The 22499-nt window shown below is 44.1% G+C and overlaps 1 pseudogene; it reads left to right on the top strand.

The window, feature by feature from the left end:
• Window positions 1-2026: 2026 nt before the first annotated feature.
• Window positions 2027-22499, top strand: part of LOC109678254 (pannexin-1-like) — a 51324-nt pseudogene continuing 30851 nt past the window's right edge.

Genomic DNA, 22499 nt, shown 5'->3' with positions numbered 1-22499 from the left:
ACACCTACCATGTACCAGGCATTTGTGCTAAATGTTGAAGATTAAAGTGGTATACCTGGGCACTGACCTACCCTCATGAAGATGACTGCAAAAAGGGGTGACAAACATGAAATAAATAGCTAAACAAATATTTGTTGAGTTGTAATAATGATTATTGTTAATAAGGAAAAATAAAGGGCAATAATAAGAGATAACTGTTACATAGCACACAACAGTTGCCAGGCACTATCCTAGGCACTTTACCTGTGTTAACTCATTTGATCCATAGGTACCACAATCCTAAGAGGTATCAGCATTTTACAGATAAGAAAACTTAAGCACAGGACAGTCACACAATATCCCCAAGACCCTTGGCTAGTAATGGGGAATGCCAGTATTAGGAGAGTATTTAACAAAGGTACCTAACCTAGTTTAGTCTACTCAGGGGAGACTTTCCTAGGAAGGCCACATTGAGCTGAGGCTAGGAGAGTAAATAAAGATCAGGCAAAGAGGCCAATGTTGGGTAGAATTTTGGGCAGGGGAAGGCCTGGATGAGACAAGGAACCTAACTAACTTAACTCAAAGGGAAGGTAAGTAGTGGCTATACTAACAATTTTAGATTTTATCCTAAAAACAGTGCACTCTTTAAATAGAGGAGTTATGTGAACAGATTAGAGCTTTACAAAGCTCCCACTGGCAGTCATGGGGAAAATGGTTTGATGCATGTGTGGTTTGAAGACAGAATAGTAGGCTGAACCTGAGTGCTGGGATTATAGACTGTATCATCAAGCCTGGCTCAGATTTGCTACTTTTAGGAGAGAGAAGCAAGAGAATTGGGAAATCAGTTGTAGCAAGTGGGAGAAATGAAAGTGTTAAAGATGATGCTCCTGGTTTCTGGCTTGGGCACATGAGTGGATTTAATAAGACAGGAAAGACTAATTCAGGTTTAAGGAGTGGATGAAGACTGAAGTCCTGTGAGCTATCCAAATGGGGGGTGTGTAGTGCAAATAGAAGCCTGAAACTCAGTGATGCACAGCACTCCTAACCACTCCTTTGCATCCCTCTCACCTGGAGCTCCTGGAAAGGTCTAGAAGTCCCTCTGCAACATGCATGTCTACTCTGCTTGATTACTATGGCACCGGTTGTTCCTTGAAGTTTCTACAGCTCCCTTTCAATGGACTTCACTGGTAGAAATGCTGGAGTGGGGGCTGGGGATATAGCCCTGGGCTCCTAGCTTGCAAGAGACCCAGGGTTCCATCCCCAGTATCACACCATAATGTTGGTCGTGAGGCAGGAAAGGAGGCTATCCTATGCATAGGGTTAGAGGTTGCTTGTGGAAATGGAAGGAGGGAAAGGAAAAGACAAAGAGCACCAATAATACCATAAAACATAACATCTGTGAAAGTAGAGGATATAATGAATATATTGAAATCTGTTGAAAAAGGCGGGATGGGAGAATAATGGAAGGAACTGAACGGACCAAAGTAAAGTATACACACAGCGAAGATAGACAGAGAAATCCCTTTGAACATTGACTTAGAAATTTATAATGAATGAAAGTCAGGACTGTAAAATCGGTACAGTGTGTGTGGGTACTTGTGGGAGGGGGAGGGGGAGCAAAGCTTAAGGTAAGGGAATGTAGTTGATGGACTTCATATACCTATAGGAAATGCAAGAATGAAACTTCATGCACTGCTTGAAGTGGGGTGCGGAGGGGGATCAAGGGGGAGAGATGCTGGGGGCGATCTAACCAATGTATAATATAAGCCTATTTGGAATTGCCGCAGTGAATCCCCCCTGTACAACGAATACATCCTAATTTTTAAAAATCCATGTACCAGGAGGCGGTCGAATGAAGATGGGAAGGGCACGAGAAATTTGAGGACTCTGGCTGGGATGATCTATTTTAGCACGGGCTTCAGGGCCACCCCGCCCGGCGTCAGCAAGGCTTGCGGAAACTCCACGCCCCTGAGCACTCGGTTTCCCCGGTGGTTCCGGAAGAGCGCGGATCCCTGGGCTCCGGCGGAGGGTCCGCCTGCAAGGCAGCTAGGGCGGCTGGGGCGCGGAGGGGCGGGAGCCAGAGGTCAGTGCGTTGTTTCGGGGTTGTTTTTGCGCCTCGTGGCGCGGCGAGAAAAGCTCTGCGCCCAGCTGTCGTGCGCCCCAGGGGACCGGCGCGGGCTGAGCACGCGGGGCGGGACCGCAGCGCGTCTGAGCGCCAGGTCCCAGTGCCGCCCGGACAGAGGCCGGGGCGCGAGCTCCTGCGCTCCGCGCACCCCGGGGCCCCAGCTCGCCGGGCACCGCGGGGACGCAGCAGTGGCTCCGGCTGGGTCTCTGGGAACCGACGCACCGAGACAAAAGGTCGGAGAGATGCAGCAGGAGCTGGGGAGCCGGCAAAGGGAAAGCGAAAGCCACGCGCCAGGCAGCTGACCGGGTGCAGGCGCCGCGCAGCCCTCCCGACGCCGGCGGTACCCGGGCTGCCCTGGTGGGCCTGCCTGGCCGAAGCTGAGTCTCAGGAGCCATGGCCATCGCCCACCTGGCTACGGAGTACGTGTTCTCGGACTTCTTGCTTAAGGAGCCCACCGAGCCCAAGTTCAAGGGGCTACAGCTGGAGCTGGCGGTGGACAAGATGGTCACATGCATCGCGGTGGGGCTGCCTCTGCTGCTCATCTCGCTGGCCTTCGCGCAGGAGATCTCCATTGGTAAGAGTAGGGGGGCGGCACAGCGGCCAGCGCTGGGCTGCGTTATCGAGGGCTGTCGGGTCTGGTGAGATGTGATTTTATTGTATTTCATCCTGAATTTTGGAATGCCCTGGTAGTGCTCCCAACAGTGGGCGTGCAGATTGGGAAGAATAGGCCCAGTTGCATCATTTGTATCCCGTTGACTCTGCTCATATCCTACTCCTCAGTTCTTTTGTTCCCTGCCATGTTCTTGGAGTCTTTTGACAGACATGGTCCATGATGCCCTAGACTTAAGGTTGTGTCAGGCCCAGTGTACTGCCTTAGGACTTCTTTAATTTTGGGTACCATAACCTCTGGGTACCTTGGGGAGAGAAGTACCCTAGGCTCCTGTGAGGATGTTTCTTGGCCTGAACCCAGGCTGGCTGGACCAAATGAGCAGTGAAGGCAGCCTGTAGACCCCAGGGGAAAGGATGTGTGGTCAGCCAGGGATCCTTGTTCCCCTGCCACCCTTTCCCACTGTCCTCCCAGTGGAAAGCCTCATTTCTGGACAGGGAGGGATGTGTTTCTTCATGTTAACTCTGCCCTGTGCTATCATTACAGGGCACACATTGGGCCAGCCCCAGTGAGGCAGAGGCAGCTCTGCCTCTATCTTAATTTCCCTGTGTTTCCCGTAACTGAGGCTGGAGCTGGCAGCCCCGGGGGTTGATGTCATCTGCTTTATTGTGACTGGATTTAGGCAGTTATTGCGAATATCCTCAGGCTAGTTTTCAGTGTGTGCGAGCTGGCAAAGCTGGTTGATTCTTTTAAGGGGCATCTGTAACAGTATTTAGGATCTCATTGCCTAGGTCCTATAAGAGCACATCCTCAAACCAAAAAACCAAGTGAAGGACATCTACAGTCCAGAGAGGCTCCTGTTGGGTAGACATTTTATCTTGTGAATGTTTTTGTCTTATTTTTAGTTCACAAGCAGAACCTACAAGTATTCTCATGGTAAAGGACGCATGCCATATGCCAGAGGTAACCACAGTGGACACTTTGTACAGCCTTACCACCCCCTTTCTTGGAATCAATACAGTATACAATGCTACATTGTATACTATGTTGTATTCTGTATTTGTATACCATATTTTATTTTTTAAACAAAGTGCATCATGCTATAGTAGTTTGCTTTTTCTCACTTACTGTCTTTTGGAGAGCTTTCCATGTCAATATAGAGGTATTGCCTCACTGTTATAAGATGGGCAGATTAGCATCCTGCAGTGTGGTATATTCTTACTAGAATTTATCTAAGCAGTTTGCTACTGATGGATACTTAGGTTCATTCAGTATTTGTACTCTTACACATAAAGCTTGTTTATACATAAATCTTTGCAAATGCTTCTCTCCTCCCAACACTGAAAGAAAAGGACATGAGAACAGTATTGGTTTCCAGAAAGATGAAGTCATTTTTCAGGATGGTTTTACATTCCCGAGTTACTAGTTCAAGTAAGTAGCACCATCTAGCTCTGACTCCCTTTACATGCAGCTGTCAGAGGTTCGGAAGGGGCATATTGATGTGTTCCTGGTTTTAAGGAAGAAATGACCCATTTCAGGGGTCAAATTGCGACTTTGAGTTGGACTTCCTGATAACATGTTTTACCACACCCTGTAAGCTTCCCTTCTAACACTTAGTGCTAGTTGCAGTTAGGTAGTTATTTGTTGAATTCTGTCTTCCCCTCTAGACTGTACCATATGTTCTTAAAATTTGATACAAAGTAGGTATTCAAGTAAAGTGTGGGCAAATAAACAATGAGCAGGAATGTCAATAGGATTTTAGCATTTTGTGGATACTGACTGTTATTATGTTGTCTCTAAGAAGAATTTTATATCCCTTGAAAAATTAAAATTAAAACAAATTCCATCAAAAATTATTTGAAAGTTCTGTGTAGTATTATTGGAGCCAACTTAGAATAACAATAAGAGCAAGAAATATGAAATGACAAATAATAAGCATTTCATAATGATAATAGCAATTTAAAAATATGCTGCAACCATTGGAAAAAACATCTACAATACCAGATTTCAGATACCTTTGAATTTTGTTTATGGTACGACTTGATGAAAAATGCTTTTGGTCTAAATTCTGCACATTTTAATTTTTTAAAATTCCATTATAATTAGACTGACATAGGCCATCCTTAGAACAGGTTTATTTTTAATTATCCATTTATTTTTCCAATATAATTAATAATTTTACTTGCACACTTACCATTTCAGCCTGTTTTGTTCTTTCAATGGAATGTCAAGACTGTTGGGGAATTCAACCCATATCCACTGATATATTATGATTTTGTTATTATATAGCCAACCCCTAGGGAAATGAGCTTATTTTAGGGATATTTGTATTGTTCTGTATGTAGCTCTCTTCTCATAAAAATACTTGGCCATTCTGATAATATTTGAAAGGCTATTCAGTAATAGGAAGCAGGGTCCTTACTGGGAACTTGTCAGGTTATCTCAACAATTGGACTTTCTTCTTTTTGATAGTTACGAGGAATACTCATTTCTACATTTGGGGGCATCATTAAAGTTACCCACTTTTCATATTTTGTCACAGCTGTTGTTACTGTCTGTGTGATTTTATGATGTAACAAATTTTGGATGGGTCAAATAAAGTGAATCTTTGAGAAAAATTACAGCTTCCAGATAGGTATAGCAGCTGGCGAGTGTTCTCAGGTAAAGCAGGAGCAGGTTGTCCATGGACTTGGTGTGTCAGCTGGCAGGGTGGTCTTGTTTCAGGGTACAATTTGACTGTCCAGAGGGGTTTGCAGTGTCAGCCCCAGAAGGCACGTCCCACCATCACACTATGACACTGCTGCTGTGGCAGTGGAGGGAATTTTCCAGGTTAATTTTAATTTGCCAAATACCATATGCCTGTGTGTGTGTGTGTGTCTGTGTGTGTGTGTGTGTGTGTGTGTGTGTGTGTGTTTGTAACCAACCATTTTATTGTTTAGTGTATATTCTTTGACACTTCTCTTTGCTTCTATGGAAAAAACGTTATTAGCATTTTAACTTAATATTTAAATAGAATATTTTGTAATCTGCTCCTTTATCTTTAGTTTGTCTTGGAAATGTTTCATGTGAGTGCATGTAGTGCTCCCTCATTCTTTTGAAAAAGGGTGTAACTTTCCATAGTGTGATTATATTTCAGCTTATGTAATTGTTCTGTTATGACACAGAAGTTCATGCCACTTTTTTCTGTTACAAGCAGTGGTTCAGTGAACATCCTTATCTGTGCTTCTTTGTATAAAATATATTTCTCTAGAGCAGGGGTTCTCAAACTTTTTGGTCTCAGGAGTCCTGTTACACTCTTCAGATTTCTGGAGAATGCTGTAAAAGCTTTTGTTTGTGGTTTGTATCTATTGCTACTATATAGAAAAGCCTGTTGCGTATTAACATATGTAATGTGTATTTTTATGAAAAGTTTCCATTCAGAAACTTGAATGGTATTTTTGCAAATCTTCTTAATAGAAGACCTGGATTCTCCTATTTGCTTCTCATTCATTATTCTGTAATGTCCCACATCAGTAGCCTCTGGAAAACTCACTTTGTACATTCACAAGAAAATGAGAATAGAAAGGGAAGTAAAAATATGATGTTATTATAAATTAACATCACAGAACTCCTTCTGCAAAAGGGTCTCGGATTCTGAGGTTGCCAGGCTACACTTTGAGAACTATTGCTTTGGAATCCAATTTCATGGTGGAGTTAAAAGTCCAAGGGCCAAAAGGTGTGTTTGTAGACCCCTTAGAACTTAGACACTTTCAGTTTTTTAATTTGCTATTCTTAAGGTTGAAGTAGCATTTTATGGTATTGGTTTGCAGTTGCCTGTTTACAGTGTTATTTCACAAGACATATTTCTAGGCTCTACCTGCCACTCTTGGCAGTGTCTGGAGACTGCACCTTTCCTTCTGGCCATTTACCATTTGGCCTGGGGTTTTGGATTTTGGAGAGGCAGACAGGTCTCAACTTGCTATCTTTCGCTTATGAAAGCCTTCCCCACCCCTCCAAAATCCATCTTAACTCTGTTTAACTTTTTTTGTTTTTAAAGCGAAAAGGTTTCCTGTTTAGTCAACTGATAAAACTATAAACATGGTTTGCTAGTACATGTGAAAATGTCTTTTTTGAAAAGTCTTTTAAGAGTTAACATCTGCTTCTCATTTGAAGCCCTAGAATAAGGGTTCCTGAAGAAAGGCTCAGCTGTGCCTTTGGCTGGGGAACTTAATTCTCCTCTCAGATAGCACCAGGTTGTTTATTTGCAAAGCATCAGTGCACTGTCTGTTTAAATGAAATAATACATAGACAGAGGTCTGACACATGGTTGGTATTCAATAAATGTTGGCTGAACTGAACTGAGGGTAAATTAAGCTTTTACACTCTGAAGGTACTTCACTAAATTGTGAGCCCCCAGCAGATCTGAGACAGGCTTATGCTCCTCTCCAGCTTCCATGCAGATTTAGGGCCACTTAAGGGTTCTGGAGGCTTGTTGGGGTGAATCTGGGTGATGGTGACTGATTTGCCACCCTTCCTAACCCTGGTGTCCCTGGAGGGAAGAGAGCCCAGGGGCTGGTGCTTATAGCCTTCTTCTTACTAAGGCTTCATTACTCTTCTAAAAACACTCTTTAAGCCTTTGTGGTTTTGTTTTGTTTTACTTGTCCACATTCAAGCAAATAATGGAACAGCAATGATGCCTTTTTAAAAACTGAAGGAGCACTCTTAGGATATTTCTTTTTTATTATAATTTTTTATTAGGATATATACATTAAACAGGGAGTGATTTGTAGTGATAATGCTGATTAGTCTTACAGTGTACATTATTTACATTGCCCACATTGTCTCCCTCTCAGCGCCCTCCCCACATATTTATTTCTTAACAGCAAGGAACAACAGCAGTGTGGCTCACGTGTGACCAGAAGGCATCTCCCTGGGATCAGTCCCACTCTGTAATATGAAGACACTAGGCTAAAATGAGTTATTTGATGCACTGCCATGCCCTTCCAGCCCAGGAGCTGTGGCTCATGCCTGCCTTACAGTATTTCTCTTTCTCATCTCTTCTCCCGTTCACTCCTGTTCTCATTCGTTGGTGCTGTGTTCACGTGGATCATCGTACTGCACAGTCAGACCTGCCAGTAAAGAAGCGGACAAGAGCCCAGGGGCTTGCCACTTTGTGGTGACTTTCTTCAGAATTCTGGCTGTGTCAGTGCCTTTCAACAAGTACTGTGGTGAGGAAGCCTCACCCAGGATGCCCAGGAAGACAGCCTTCAGCCAAATGGCACATGAGTGTGTAAGAAGCCTCTTCAGAAGAAATGGGTATGCTTTAATTTTTTTTTTGGAGGAACTGAAAGTAAATTAGTGTCATTGGACCTATTGAGCAGAGAGTGAATGGTGTAAAGAGGTTGGAAGATGAGCAGGGGTTTGATGATGGGACCTGGATTTTAGACTTTATCCAAAGAATATTCAGAAGATTTTCATGCTATGAGCATGAGGCAGGTGTGGTGGTATACATCTGTAATCCCAGCGACTTGTGAGGCAGAGGAAGGAGGATTGTGAGTTTGAGGCTCGCCTAGGCAAATTAGTGACATCCTTTCTCAAAAAGCAAATTATAAACAAAAGGGCTGGGAGTGTGGCTTAAGTGGTCTAAGCATTTGCTTAGCTTGCAGGAGACTCTGGGTTCAGTTCCCAGCACTGAATTAAAGAAATAAAGAAATGAAATGAATCTTACCTCCGATGCTTGGTGGAGAATGGACCATTATTGAGAGACTAGTTAGGGCCACCATAGCAATTTCATGCTTACCAGCTTGTGTGTACTTTGAGGAACAGCTGTGTCACCTCTATCTTAGAATTGGCATGGTATATTGTATGGAGCAAATGTTTCGTGGAAGTTTTTCAGGAGCTGTTGCTGGCGAGTGCTGTAGGCATGTCTAGTGCCTCTCTGTTGTCCTGAGAATGCTGGAGTTGATGTGGGGAAGACCCAAGCTGGTCATACTCAGCAAGTGTGTTTTGGGCTTTGAAGCTCTGCCAGTACAGTGCATCGTAAGTAAGGCTGTGGCTGGCAGCGTTGAGCTGGGCCGGGTGTGCTGTGGTCCTGGACCCATGTAGTCTCCAGTAGTTTACTCTTGTTCCCTGGCAGAGCAGGAAGCCCTGTGGGCTGAGAGCCTGTGAGCTGGCAGTCCTGGAGGGTCTGGTCAGAGTCCTGGAGGGGAACAGCTGAGGAGAGGGTGTCCTGAGAGGAAATTGTGTGGTGCCTCTGCATTTAGGCTGTCCCTCCTAATGCTGTCCCTTGTCCTTAGGACCAATATTAACAGCCTCTGTATTTTGTGTGTGAGATCCATTAGGCATGATATTTTTCACAGCAGCAATCTTTCATTTATATTTTTTCATTTTTGAAAGACCGTGTGGGATACACAGTGGTTAAGATGTGAGTTTTGGAGCCAGATTGCCTGGGGTCTGATCCTGGCACACCACACATTCAGCACCAGGCCTTGGAAAAGCTATGTGATTTCTGTGTGCCCTAGCTTCCTCATCAGTAAGTGGGATCATAGTAGAATCTATCTCACAGGGTGGTGAGAACTCAGTGAATTAACACAGGTAAAGCACTGGAGCAGTCTCTCGAAGGTAGAAAGCACTCAGGGCAGGTTAACTGCAAACATGTCCCTAATCCTGTTTTGACCTTTTACAGAGGAACAGTTGCCAGCAGACAGGTGTCAGGTTATGTGCCCAGAGGCACACAGTGTGAGCTGTAGTGCTGTTTGGTTCTATTTGTCTTTTGCTGTGTGTATGAGGGATGGTGGATTGAGTGGAGCAGGCTTGCACCCTGCTCAGAGGCTGCTGACGTGCACCAGGTCTCCAGCTCTGTTGCGTGGAATCACTCCCTGCTCCTTGGATTCTTGCTGGGAAGGGCACCTGCACTGTAAGAGTTGCAGCCAGTCTCACCTGGGCTCAACAGTGAAGCCCAGATGATGACATCAGGAGCGTGAGTGCGTGGACTACAGCACTGGAGATGCTAAAGCAGTAATGTGCTCCCACTCCACCCTGCTGAGCCCTCTTGCCACTGCTCACAGAGTCAAGGCTGGAGCCCAGCATGCCCTCACTTTGATCCCCAGCTGGGCTTTGTGTTCCAGGCATAGCAGTCTGTTCCTTGTCCTAAACAGGCTATCAGCTTTAAATACTCAAAGTGTTAACAGTGCTGGTTCACTCTGTGATCAGAAGAATTTCAGATTCTTTGTCCCACATGGAAGAATCCATGACAGGACACATGGCTGTAAAGGGAGTTTATTAAAAGCGATGGAATTTACAAAAGGGAGCTTGGTGTGGGGGGAGCGGGTGGCAGGTAGAATCTGCTGTCAGAGAGAGAGTGCTTCTCTTTCTCAGTTACTTTAAAAGTGATTCTCATCCAATAATCAATGAGTGGGGAGGGGCATGGGTGGTACCCGGCCAGGTGACCATTGTGCCTGAGCCAAAGCATGGTTGATCTAAGATGTAAAATTTTTCTTATGAGTCCCAAACTTTCCCTAATTTTAGCCTGCCTCAAAGGCACTTACTTAGGTATGCTGTTTCTGCAGCCAGGTTTCTATCCTCTCCTCCCTTTGAGTGTGTGTATCTGCTGTGGTTCACTATTTTCTACTCTTATGTGATATTTTTGTCTGTTATCATTAGTAGTTTATGTTCGTATTTGTGTCCTCCTCAACTGGACTGTAAACCCCTGTGGGGGGTGGGCAGGGGCCATGCCCTGTTTTCTTTGAATCCCTGCATCACACACGGTAACATGTCCATAGTTGGTGCCCAGTGGTTGCTTCTGGAGATAAGCTCAGTACTTGATATCTGAGTGCCTTCAGAACACCCTTGCTCTATTGCCTCATCTACGAATGGGAGGAATGGAGCCCTTAGGAGCACAGGAGTCCTTGGTATCTGGTGTGCTGTTGTCACAAAGGCTGTGAAGTAGTACATACTGTGCTCTGATGAAAAGCTTCAAAGTCCCTTTTCTTTAGTGAGGTTCCTTGAAGAAAGCTTTTGCCACTTGATCATCTGCATCTGTCACGTGATGGTCTGTTTAGACTGTCCTTGCTTCACAAATAAGTTTCATGACTGATTGTCTACATAATGGTGACAGTTCTTGTGAGCTCTTTTCATTTTGTCAGAGTCACTACTCTTTGACTCAGTACAGAGGTAGATGTTCAAGGCCTTCCACAAGAAGGGGTTTCTTTGTTTCCGGAACTACAATAGCTAGCTTTTAAGAGATGTCTTCAGGAAGAGATGATGGGAAAGGACTCAGTGATGTTGAATGTGGTTTCAGACTCTTGACCTTTTAAAGTCTTAGTTCCAAGTTTTTCAAGGCCCTCTTTTTGTGATGTATTTGTTCTGGAGGTTTAGAATATGAAAGAGATATGAAAGCAGTATGTAAATGGGCAATTAAAATAATCGTAAGTGCACTGAAGAAAATAGTACAGGATTTGACAAAGGAATCCTACATCCTTGTACCGCAGTGCCTGACATAGAAATGAAAAGCTTGGCTACCATTTATTGACTTTTTGCTGGGTGCCGTTACTGTGGCAGACACTTCCTTTAATGCTTATAGGAATTTTATGAGGTTTTACAAATGAAAAAATTAGGTTCAGAGAGGTTAAGTAACTTACTAAGAATAAAAAGAAACCCAATGTTTATCGAGTATAATGGAATCTTTTTTAAAGCAACATTCAGGAATAAGGGTCTAGTGCCTCTATTTGTAGACTTACTTAATTTCCCTGATTTCCATATTGTTTCACACAAGTTAGTCTGTGTCAGTGAAGACCAGCTGAACAATAGTTTGTTCTGACACTTGTACTTAAGGGCATTTATCAAAATTATCCACTGGCCTTAACTTGTCTGTTCCTTTAACATTTTTCTTAAGCTGGCCCCTTTCCCAAAACCTCTTGCGATTTTGCACCATCTGTTTCTCATGTTCACCTTGGGTTCCCACCCAGGTTCTCTCAATACCCTCTTACAGTGCAAATCCCAAGACCAAACACATTTCCTCTGGTGGAAGCGTGACCAGACTGGGGTTGCTGTAAGGATTTATTTTCTGTCTCTCACATGTCACATTCCTGTTGTGACATTTTTGATGATGGTTTTTTTTTTAACTGACCATCCCCTCCATGTGTCCAGCCCCTGTCCCCACCAGGTGGGCTCCATGTCTGCAGTGCCCACCACCCAGCTGACTGTCTCTGTGACTCCACACAACAAACATTAGGTGCCTGGGAACAATCCACACACATGCCACCTCTTGGCTCTGTCGTTTTGGTGACCCTTTTTAATGAACTTGGGCTTGGAGCTCAGGTGCGTGTTGCTGGAAGAATTGGTGCTTGTCCTTTCCTTGTGCCTCTTCAGCACTGGCCAGCCTCATGCTCCACAGGGTCTAATCACCTCCACATCACCCAGCTCAGGTTTGCCTCTACTCTGTCTCCTCCCTGCCACTGGTCACTTGTGTTGGGGGAAGAGGATAGCTATACGCTTGGACTTGAATCATAGCTTGGTCAAGTGTCAGTTGACTCATTTTACCTCTTTGAGTCTCTATTTCCTCTTCTGTAAAATGGGGAAAATGTTAACTGCTGAGGTTTCTTTCATTGGATGGAATGGGAACATCAAATTTCTTTCTCGTAGTGGTCAGTAATTATGTCTCTTCTCTTCAGGGAGGTTATTCTGTGTTGGGATGGAGCTCATAGGTGATGAGTACTTAGGGAAGTGATGTCAACATGGTATCTGGTTTTCTTACAGCATGTGAATGGTGTGTGCCACCAAATAAGAATAATGGATAAAGCAAGCTGAAGAGGAATAGGGTGTGTACATATGCAATATTTACACAGTCTCCGAGGTCTCCCCATAGAGCTCTTATCATCTCACAGTGGAAAAGGGGCACTTTTGCTATAGAGAGACCTGTCTGATGGCCTCTTAGCCAGGTGACCACTACAGGTGACATCATGAGCCATGGTGGAAATTGTCATCTGGTGCTTCTCAAAGTGGTGGCCCTTCTGTAGGATTCCTTCCATAATGCAGAACCTGGATCAGGGAGTGGAGCAACAGACAAACACAAAGCAAGGGGCATTGCACAAAATAGAGACCACATTCTGGGGGCATGAATGATAGAGAAAGGCTGTGGACCGTTCGTTCCAGGATCAGGTGACTGTGAGAACTAAATGCAGTGTGGTGTGGTATTGGATCCTGGTTGGAAGAAATGCAAGTTGCTGTAAAGGACAGTTTGGGAAATCAGGATCCCTAGGCTGAAATCTGAAATTCAGAATGCTATGAAGTCTGAAACTTTTTGAGTACCGACATGATGTTCAAAAAGTTCCAGATTTTGGAGCATTTCAGGTTTTCAGATTAGGGGTGCTAAACCAGTAAAGTCTATGCAGATATTCTGAAATCCAAAATACTTTGTGTCCCAAGCATTTCAAATAAGGAATATTCAACATGTATGGATAACAGATTACTCTGTGTGTGTGTGTGTGTGTGTGTGTGTGTGTGTGTGTTAAGTGATTGCATTGAGTTCTTAGAAGATTGTGGTTCTGAGAGTAAAGTTCTGAGAGTAAAGTGTACGATTTCTGCATTTAATTCTCAAGTGGGCTAGCGTAAAAGAGAACATACATGCTATACAGACATACTTAGAGGTTGTGTTGCTGATGACAGTGGTTGAATCTAAATGTTGAGATTATGGGATGTCATTGTAATATTGTAACTTTTCTGGAGGTCTGAAATTTTTTTTAAAGTGTTCAATTAAAAAAAGAGGTAAATATAGCAAAATGTCAGTATCACTTTAAATATCCTGGGTATCTATGATATTGTTTTCTATATGTCTCAGATGACAAAAATCTTTAAATAATTTCTTGCATCTTTAATACTCCACTAGATTCTTTTTTTTGGTGGAACTGGGGTTTAACTTGGTGTCTTGCATTTAAAAGGCAGATACTCTACCACTTGAGCCATGCTTCCAGCTGTTTTTGATTTAGTTGTTTTTTGAATGGGGTCTCACATTTATGCCCATGCTGGCCTGAACCATGATCCTGTTTATACCACCTGTGTAGCTGATATTACAGGAGCACACAACCATCCTCAGTCTATTGGTTGAAACGGGGTCCTCGAACTGTTTGCCTGGGTGGCCTTGAGCTGTGATTCTCCTGATCTCTGCCTACTGAGTAGCTGTGATTACAGGTATAAGCCACCACACCTGGCACATCATCATTCTTGATAGAATTAAATGAGCCTTGTAGGTTGCCTGCTGAGGCTCACCAACTTGGTTTCTTCTTTGGCTGCAGGACCATGTGGCCCATATCCTAGACTATGCAATCTTATTTTTGTTCTCTCTTTGTAGTGAGAGAGTTGCTATACTGGTGGGCCCTTGTCTAATCTCTTAGACCCATGGGGGAAAACCATCCATTCTAAGATACTGAGTAGTTGATGTATTTATTGCTCTGAGAAGTGGGTAGTGGGTAGGAAAGCATTTGGGATTCCTTGGAGCTCAATTGTAAGTTAAAATATGATTGTGCTCATCTTAGCAACTGCTGTTAGCCCTGGTGCATTTTCTTTAAAAGCCAAGATCAACTGTGGAAAAGAGACGCTGTGAACTAGTTTGGTTTGATGGGAAGGAAATCTACTTCAACTGCATTTTTTTAGTTTGGACTGCAGTGAGTACTTACATTTCTCACTGATCTTAAAGATGTGTGTGCATTGTAGTAAGTTACTGCAACAGAAAAGTGAAGGCGGTAATGACAATTTGGGACTTCCAGCAGATATTAATTTACTTGCATTCAAAGCTGAAGATGGTTGGGTTAAAGACTGCTGTAAATGTGAAAGGAGAGGAATTGGGCTCTTTTTTAGGAGGAGAAATTTTGAGATTGATGGAGTGGCTCAAGAGTAGAGCACCTGCCTAGCAAGCACATGGCCCTGAGTTCAACTTCCAGTACTACAAAAAAAAAATTGACTTACAGAAGGAGAAAATTTTAGATTATTGCAATTTTACTGTACTTAAAGATAGTCAGTAGCTTTGAGTATTTGACGAAGAAGGATTCTTTGGGTAAATATCATTTGGTCTTACTATGTGGAGCCAAAGGCAGTTTAAACAGATTCAGACTTGTTTCACCATTGCGAGGCTTGTTACTCTTCTGTGGGTCTTTCTTTTTTCTTTTTTGTGAGAATGGGGTTTGAACTTGGCTTCACACTTGCAAAGTAGACACTCTACTGCTTGAACCCCATCTCCAGTCCATTTTGCTTTGGTCATTTTGGAGATGGAGTCTTGTGAACTATTTGTGTGGGCTGGCCTCAAACCTTGATACTCTGGATCTCAGCTTCCTAAGTAGGTAGGATTGCAGGCATGAACCACCAGTGCCTGGCTTCATGGTCACCTTTATATGATTATTTCCAGCGAACTTCACAGTTTATAGTAAAATAGTTTTTAGATTTCTCTGGCAATCTTAGAAAGTAGATAGCACTACTTCCATTGCTTTATGGGTTGTTTTATGATTTCCCTCAGTCCCACTGTGTGTGTATAATTTACATTAAAGTGAATTAGAATAATTTTTTTTCATAAACTGAAAACACTTTGTAGACTTAATACTATGTGGATACTAATGACTATCATAGATAAAATCATTATTATGTTCTCCGTCCTCCTTCTGTGCTTCCCAGAACAGTGATGCAATGCCAAGATTTATTTTTCTCTCCAAGAAACTCTTCTGGTTCATTTCTCCTTACTCCCCTATCTCTGACCTAGTTTTCTTCAGTAACCTGTAGCTTTTGTCTTCTCTTTCTTGTGTTTGGAAGTGAAGATGGAGGGCTGAGTTGATATTCCAGCTCTGCCACCCACTAGCATGAGATTTCTATGCCTCACTTTCCTCATCTTTAAAATGGGGTCAGAAGTATACAGCAAGAACTAAGACCCTTCACCACTTTTCACTGCTTCCTGTGGTCTCCTCAGTGTGACATTAGTCCACTTAGAAGCGCTTCCATTTGAAAGTTCCTCCAGAGTTCTCCCACCTAGTTAACTACATCTATTTATGTTTTTATTTTTGTTAAACTCATGATTTTGTTGCGCTTCAGTACCTCCTCAAGAAGCCTGTTTCCTATGCTACCCACAACACTTCAAGGCTGAAAATGCATTCCCGCTCAGTGTCCTAGGAGGGAGGTGGGTGTGTGGTGGTTGTGGCTTTGCCTATACCTTGCAGCTCTAGGGATGCCCTCCTAACCTGCCTAGTGTCGGTAATGTATAGGAACTAAAATAAAGCTTATTGCAAGAGACTAAGAAAAAAGGTGTCTTGGGGGGGGCCCAGCCCCTCCTGCTGCAGTTGGACAAGAACGGATATAGTCCTCATGCTTGGGTTGAGAAACCTGGGCTGGCTTGTTGCTTTTCCTGCCCTGGGCCTGCTTCACCTCAGGCTGTGTTGCTTTCTGATTCTCTGCTATCTACTGCTTTAGAAGCCACTGGTACAGGCCTAGGCTGCAATAAGGACCACCTGGGCTGTCCATCAGACACAAAGTGTGGTTGTGCCCTGGGTTCCAGGCCCAGGTAACTGAAGGGTGACGGAAGACGTCTGTGGTTTAGGTCACTTACTTAGCAGATGTGACCACCTCCACATGGCCCAGTCTTCTCTACGTGATCTTGTGGCTGATTTGGCCAGATGCATGTATGTAGAGCCCACAGTTTTCTCTGCACTTCAACCAATCAGGAGTGTTCTTTGTTGTGCAGGGTATAAACCTGACGCTCATGTCTTGCCTTGTGTGCATTGTGAAAAGCAGTTGTGCCTTACTAAAGTTGTTTCTGAAAACTCCGGTGTGCTCACTAAGCTGACACAGTGGTGTAAGTGTGTGGGAGTCCGGCTGGAGGGTTTCACTGGGCTCTGTTTTCTCAACTACCAAGTGGGACAATGATGATACTTGGATATTAATGGAGACCTTAGTTATTGTAGTACTTTGAAACTTTTAAAACATGAGACAGCTGTTATTTGTTTGGTACAGGCTGATGTGGGAACTTGAGAGAGACAAGGAGTGAGTCCTGCCTGCAGAGACTTCAGATGTTACTGGAGGAGATAAGACACATGTGGGTGTTTATACAACATGGCTGAAGGTGATTTTCTGTGAGTCTTTGGTGGCTTTAAAGTCCTGGAGAAGGTCAGTGGAGAGGATGCTTCACAGAGAAGATGATGTCTGAGCTTGGCTTTTTGGTGGCCTGTCGATATAACTGGTATGCTGGGGCATTAACTTAATCAGGTACTGGAGAGTGAGCCCCCCCCTGGCTGGGGGAGTAGTGCAAGGAAAGATGCAGGTCTGGAAACCTGTCAGACTTGGACAATTCACAGTAGTTGTTGAGTTGGATTTGTGCCCTAGGCCAGGGGATCTCAGAGCAATGTTGAGCCGAGGAAGTGTTAAAATCAGAAGAGAGTTTTAGGATGAATAATCTGTCAGCAGTTTAAATGGGTGGAATAAAGAGAGGCAGGAAAGTCTCTTTAATGGAAGACTAGTAGGAAAAGATTGAAACACGGAACCTATTTACCTCCTAGTTACTGTTTTGAAGAGTAAATGAGACAAAGGATGTGGAAGTACATTTGGAAACATGAGTCAGGATGGTTCAGTACCCAAGCTTCGCAGCCCTACAGCATTGGTTTACCATGGTGTCAGGTGCCTGTAAGTCCGCCTGACTCTTACCAAGGTGGTGGTATAGGGCTGCACAGCCCAGCTTGTGCTGGTCCCCCCACATCCTGCTGCTCTGTGGCTCTCTTTGTTCTTGCTTTTCACTCTTGACTTGGCTTCTGTCCTTGCCCCACCTGCCTCTGAGTCAAGAGACTAGGTTTCCATTCCTGTGCTAAGAATAGCCTATAGTAGAGCCTGATCTATTCTTTTCCTGGATTGTCCCTTCCAGGATCTCTCCCCTTCCTTGCTACTTGGAAGAATCACCTACTAAGACCACCTCATTTGGAAAAGCCCTAATAGGGAACTCTAGTCTGGTCTTGTCACAGTAACAGGCCCAGAGAATAGTGTTGAGAGACATGGGAGGATTACTGAACTACTCTGAGCTTCAGTTTCTTTCCTCCAGGGTAAAAGAAAGAGGCTCTCTCCCTATTTGATGTGATGCTTAAATGAGGTGATGATTGGAAGGACTTGTTGGTGTCCAGTGAACATTGGTTGCCTGCAGTGTTTTCTTGACCTTCTGTTTCATGTTAAGGAGCTCAATATGTTGTCAGTCTCTATTTGGACAAGTATTTGGACAGATGTTCCTAAGCAGGCTACTACTTACTAAGAAATGTATGAGAAGTCATCCATTTGTTGACCAGGGACCTCCCGTCTGCCTGGTGTTTGTCTGTTGCTTGCATAAACCTTGGTAAGTGTTGGCACAGGAAGCATTCACAAAATCACATGGATGCAAGAGCATTGTAAAGTTAGCCCTGAGCCCTGTGCCATCCTGACTATGTGTTTATAAAGTTCAGATTTCAAGTTTAATGGGATAAGAGAGTCAGAAGGAAACTTAAACTATCTTAGTCACCCCCATCGCCCACTTATGCCACTGCTGGATGGCAAGGTGTGCCTATTATAGGACATTGTGTGGTGGCTTATGACTTTTCATGAGTGTCTTCTCCCCAAGGTCTTATTCGGAAGTCCTTTCTTGATGTCTGTGGGCACGAAAGCACTATTAAGAAACAAGGAGTACTCAGTGCCTTACCCATGTAACCTGGACCACAAAAAAATCTACATTCCTGAGAATATCCTCCCTCCCCACTTCCTTTTGTTGTTTGGGAAGGTGACCCTGTGAGGCCTTTTCTGTGACAGGGTCTAGGAAAGTTCAGCAAGGCATCTTCTAATTATCCCTGTCTCCAGGCACACCCCAGTCTTTAAAGCAGTACCAGAGTCAGCTCATTGCTTCACCTGGAAAAATGTAACAACTTACTGAGCAACTGGTGGGAACCAGGACCCATAGTAAGCGTGTAGCAACTGTTCTTTTTTTCTGTCATCACCACAAATCTATAATGTAGATGGTATCATTTCCGTATTGGAGATCCAGGCTTTGGAAGGTAAGTGATTTACCAGCTATGAGTTACACAACTATGAGTGGCATAGTCAGGGTTAAATACAACTCATGTTAGAACCCAGGCACTTAGCTTTCCCCAGGCTGAGTGCGATGTAGGAGAGAGTTGCCTGTGGGGGTACCAGCATGTAGTCCCTGTGCCTGTGACACACACACACACACTCCTGTACACATTTGAGGGGGACAGGGGAGCCAGCTGGGCCAGGGGCTGTCAGGGGAGGCTCAGCACCAGTCCCTATGCCTGCTGTGAGAAGGAGGACACAGCTGTACCCTAGGCTCCAAAGTCCTGTTGGCCGATTTCCTGACGTGGCCATGTAGACCAGGAGTGTGGAGAGTCTTCCAGATCTAAGTGTGACCCATGTGGCCACAGCGTTTTCAGAGTGATGCTGTCTTCAGTTTGATTTGGGTGAAGCCAAGTCCTACAGTCCCTTCTCTCCAACCCCCATCCACCCCCCATCTCCTGTTGGAGATGCAGTTCTGAGTATTTGTCTTCCAAATGTTATCTGCTTGGGCTGCAGTTTCAGCTTATGTCTTTTTTTCCTAGTGGATTTGGAAAATGGCTGATTTTTGCCCTCCAGAGATCTATTAGTAGTGTTCTAAAAAGACTAATTTCCTACATTGACTGTGCTTGACCCCCACCCTTCTACTAGCCCTTCCCCTAAATTAGACCAGCTGTGTCCAAGTTTACTCAGACATTTGGGCTCCAGTTCTTGTTCTGCTCCTTTTTTCCTTTGATGGTGGTTCATTTCTTTCGAGAGCTTTCCCTCCAGCTGAATCCCTGTACTGCCCAGTGCCGGCCAGGCATACCTCTCTAGTACTCAGTTTTAATGTGAACTTGGGTATGTGCTCTGAGTGCTGTCCTCACTGCTATCCCCACCTCCTGTTCTGGTGCTTCATGACTTAGGTAGATGGCACTTAAGATGAGGAGCAATGGTGAGAGAAGGGTGGGGTGAGAAGGGTCCAGGCATCTGTTTTTTCCATTCATTTGGAACAATCTGTTTTGCTTCTCAGGTACCCAAATAAGCTGTTTCTCCCCAAGTTCTTTCTCCTGGCGTCAAGCTGCCTTCGTGGATTCTTACTGCTGGGCTGCTGTGCAGCAGAAGGCTTCCTTGCAGAGCGAGTCTGGAAACCTGCCACTGTGGCTGCACAAGGTAATGGTAGATACTTTCAAATCCATCCTGTTTGCTTTATAGACATGGAAGAGGAAGCCTGGAGAGGCTGTGCCCATCCACAGCCATACAGAGGTGTGTGGCCAACCAGGGCTCTTTCTTTGATCACAAAACCTCAAAAGGAACCTCAGAGCTGACTTGATCTGGCACCTTCACATAGCAAATAGGGAAGTAGGTGCTCTTTGGATTTTAGCTCCACAGTGTCAGGTACCTTATGTGTCTTCAGCTTTGTGTCATTGACGCCTAGCAGAATGTCTGGCCCCTAGTAGGCTCTCAATCCGTTCAGAAAGAGCGGAGCTGGGACTCAAGCACAGCTCCTTGTCTAGTGCCTTTTCCATCACACACGGGGTCTCTTAGTTGAGTTGGTTCCAGCTGCTGTGTTACTGGTGTATCTGGAAGCCTCGTGGTGACTCGTTGGAGGTGCTGACTGCAGCAGAGTTTTGGACTGGATTCCTTTGCAAATGCTGCACGGAAGCAGAGCTGCTATGTAAGACACATCAGGGTCTAGGTTATGTATCCTACAGAGGAGAGATCTAGGAGAAGACGGACAGTGGAGCGAACATACTTAGAAACTGGGTGGTCAGAAACTAGAGCTGTACTTAGCAAGTGTGTGCAGAACATTTTCTAAGTAGTGAAATGACTGCATTAGGTCTTCTCTGGGTACCTGAAATTAGGACTCTGTTTTAGCCTATAATTAATCTCAACCACTGTTTTTTTTGTTCTTCATGAACACAAGTAAAACATTTGTGTATCTTCTGGCATTCTGATCTGCTGAGGAGAGTACAGAATCTTAGCTTCTAAAAAACCAAAGGCTAAAGTTTATTTTGAGTCTCTCTTGCTTTGACCTGCCGTGGACTCTAGGCAGCACCCTTCTTTTTAGAGAGCAATTTTGGCTCTCTGTGACTCAGGTCTGTTTTCTTCCATGTTTGTCTATTGCATGCAGTTTGATATAGTCATGCCCTGCAGTGACTCCTGTCTTTATTTGTGTTAGGCTTTTCTCTTTGATTTTCAACCTTAGCATTGGGTGGGGGTCCTCATCAGCTTTGTGTCACTTAGTAGCCAGGACAACACATCATAAGGATCTGTGGGACAAGTAGGCACAGTTCCAGAGTTTGAACAGCTTTGTAAATCTCAATGCATGATATTGTGGGCTGGCAGAGTGGCTCAAGTGATAGAGTACCTAGCAAGTGTGAGGCTCTGAGTTCAAACCCCAGTACAGCTCCCCCCCACTAAAAAGAAAGGATCTTAATACACACTGTAATTTAGGTCCATGTGTTACTTACAGAAATGTAAAGTTGTAACCAGTCACTGGACTGAGCATTGTAAAAGAATAGATAGCTGGATTACTTGATTTAAGAGTTGATGGGGATGTTAATGAGTGAGATTTTTTTGGAGTGAGAAGAAACTCAAAGATTTTTATACAAATGCCTTTTACATATAAGGGGAACTCTCAGAAATCAGGCCCAAGAATCATAGGACTAGTTGTCAACTAAATAGACTAGAACTCAGGTCGTAGACTCTCAGACCAATGTCTCCCCAGTGGAGGAAGGGGGAATCTGGTAGCAGTGTGGGGGTAGCCATGCCTTAGGTTCCTGGTATACTGAGAGATTGCCTGGTAGTGGGAGACTAGCTTGTTTGCTTGGGCATGTGGCTGAGTGTCTGAGCAGAGCTCTTGCCAGATTCATATGGCTGGGGACAGAAATTGAAGTTGGGACATGCTAGGTTGGAAAGACCCTGGTCAACACCCCCAGGCTTTTGGTTGAGACCCTTAAAGGCCATTTGTTAGGAGTAAAGGGTAACCTAACATTAAACCAGCCCTCATAGGAACTACAGTTCTGATTTGAGTCATTTCAGTACCAGTAGAATGAAGGAGGTCTGGCATTGCTAGTGTCTCTAGTCTACCTGCCTGCTATAAGCAAAACTGAATCCTTTCTGGAGGAAGGTGACATTGTGTAGAGCCTACATGCATGCTCTGACTTTCCACACGGCTGTTTAGCTTTCACTGAGAAATACCAAGTATGTGAGAAAAATCAGAAATTGAAACAGACCCATGTGAGATCCAGATCAGGCATTCATTTTAAATAATCATTAGTAACTGGTAATAATTAAAGAATTATGATAATGTGGGGAATTTCACCAAGAGTGAAATTGTGAAGAATTGTGACAGGAGAGTTCCTTTTAGCTGACACTGATGGAGGGTCGTCTAATGCTAGGAAAGTAGACATGGAAGAGAACACAGAGGGAGAATAATTGGAAAGTTAGATGGGAAAGAGAGAGAGTGGTTTTCCTAGAAACCGAGGGAAGTGTTTCCAGACAGAGCAGTGTGGCTCTGTTACATGCAGTCACTGCATTTAATGAAATCACAGGAGGAAATTTGGGGAGAACTAGCAGCCAGATAGTTGTGGGTAAAAAGTGAATGAATGGGAGGTGAGGAGATGAAAATGATGGAAATAGAAAATTTCTTCAAAAAATTTTTTTTTCCTTTTCAGAAAATCTCTCTTCCTGATCAGTGGAAGAGTAAGTAACAAGCTGGGTGGCAACTGGAGGGAAGGTTTGGGGTCCAGGAAGGTTTGTAATATGAGAGTTTTGAGG

This window comes from Castor canadensis, chromosome 1 (assembly GCF_047511655.1).
Source record: "Castor canadensis chromosome 1, mCasCan1.hap1v2, whole genome shotgun sequence".
Lineage (NCBI taxonomy): Eukaryota > Metazoa > Chordata > Mammalia > Rodentia > Castoridae > Castor > Castor canadensis.
This window is presented reverse-complemented; position numbering and strand designations above follow the sequence as displayed.